We start from the raw sequence: 1,894 nt of genomic DNA, 5'->3' as shown, positions 1-1,894 counted from the left end.
GGCGAGGCGGCAGGCTGGGAGCTGAGGATGGGAGCCTGCCGGTGGCGAGTGCAATACTTGAGGCCTGGCTGGAGCTGGAGGAGCTGGAGAGGGCGGCTCAGACCGCCCCAGAGGCCACCCCTCCCCTCGGCAGTCCCCTCCTCCCTGAGTTGACTGTAAACAGGGAAACTGGCCTCTGGTCCAGAAGCTCTTCCGGATCTGGGAAGGGACCTAAGCCAATGGCCAGCAGCAGCTGCCAGGAGGGTAGCGGTACAGGCGTATGGCTGGCCCTCTACCTCTGAATCTGGGTGTTCGTTTGCCCCCAGTCTGTGGCCAGGGTGAACTCAGCTCTTCCCCTTGCTCCAGACCACATCTCTTCTGGGTCTTCACACCACGTCTCTCCCCACGTCTCTTCCTCACTGTCTCCCCATTCTTGTGCCAGCTTCAGGGCCACCTCCTACAGGAAGCCTTCCCTGCGTTCACCACTCATCTGGTGTCTTTCCTTTGTCATGCCCTTTTGGAGAATTGTCTCTTGTCACTGCCCCTAGACTCTGAGCCTCCAGAGAGCTGAGTTTGTGTCTCCTCCATCAGACTTGGGTCTCTTTTAGTCTTTCTGTCTCATAATACTGAGAGCTTTCTGGGAGCTGGGGCAAGTCTCCCTCCATCCATTCCTAGGACCTCTTACCTTTTTATATTTCACCTGCCCAGTGTCATGCCACAGACCTATCCTGACATTTTTCAGCTCAGAGCAGAACGTACAAATGGAGGAATCCTCCTGGTATCTAGTGGCTAAAGGAGTCATGGGGTCACAGGTCTGCTGGACAAGTCAAGGTGGGCACGAGATAGTGGCTCAACCCACTGAACCGAAGGTTTGCCCTGGTCACTCCCATGTTTCATTCCAGACTCAGGATATCCAGCCGGCAAACTATACCGCCAACGCAGAGGGAAGGGAGGAAGCTCGGCTGTCTGGGGACCCCTGTCCAGGTGACTCAGGCCAGCCAATCCGAAACCAAAATATGTCTTCCCCAGAGCAGACTGGGGTGGACCGTGCTTGGCTTTTCTTCCCCAAAGATTAAAATCTCACCTCTAACCTCTGGCCCGAGGACCCACTTTGGGTCCCTGGTCCCTCTCTCAGTATTTCCATTCTTTCAACATCTCCTGGGTGTGTGTGTGTTGGGGGGGGTACTTTGCAGAGGGGACCTTTGTGGTCATTGGCAACCCTGCACCCGGACTGCAGTGTGGTGGTTCCACAAATCTCACCTGGGGGATACAATGACAGGGAACCACGCCCACACAGTACCCACATCCACTTCCTGCTCCCAACAGCAAACTTCGCTTATGGAAAATGCAACTACTGGGAGACACAGGGCGAAGGGTACAAAGATTTCTTTGCAACCTGCTATAAATCCACAGCCACTGCCAAACAAAAAGTTAAACACAAGCGTCTTACTTGAACAAAAAGACCGTGGTGACCGTGGGGGTCGTGTTCTCTGGGGCACGCGGGATCTTGCCTGGTTTTACCCTGTCTAACTCTCTAGATCCTGATCCCACCTTTCACTGTTTACCCCTCTTGGAGGACTTAACAGTTCCACCTCTTAGGTATTTTTGCTTTAAGGAGGAGCTAACAAAGAGCAATGTTTAACCAACCAATGAGTCAGTGTTGCCGCCTCGGGCTTTGCAATGCCCAGGTGGGAGCTCTAATTGGGAGTAGGCCTGAGGTGCCTGTCATCCCACACGTGTGGTACTCGATCCTCCCCTTAACTGTGAACATGGGTCTAGCTTCCACTACCCCGCCATTAAAGCTCCCCAGGCTCAGCCCATTCTTCTTCCCAGAGAGAAGGAAAGAAAGGATTGAGGGCAGTGCTGGTGCTGTGGGGACTCCGTTTCCCTTCTTGTCATTGTTTTCCTTTTATTT

Source organism: Enhydra lutris, unplaced genomic scaffold (genome assembly GCF_002288905.1).
Source record: "Enhydra lutris kenyoni isolate GAN:26980312 unplaced genomic scaffold, ASM228890v2 scaffoldscaffold18, whole genome shotgun sequence".
NCBI classification, from domain to species: domain Eukaryota; kingdom Metazoa; phylum Chordata; class Mammalia; order Carnivora; family Mustelidae; genus Enhydra; species Enhydra lutris.
Note: the sequence above shows the minus strand (reverse complement) of the source record.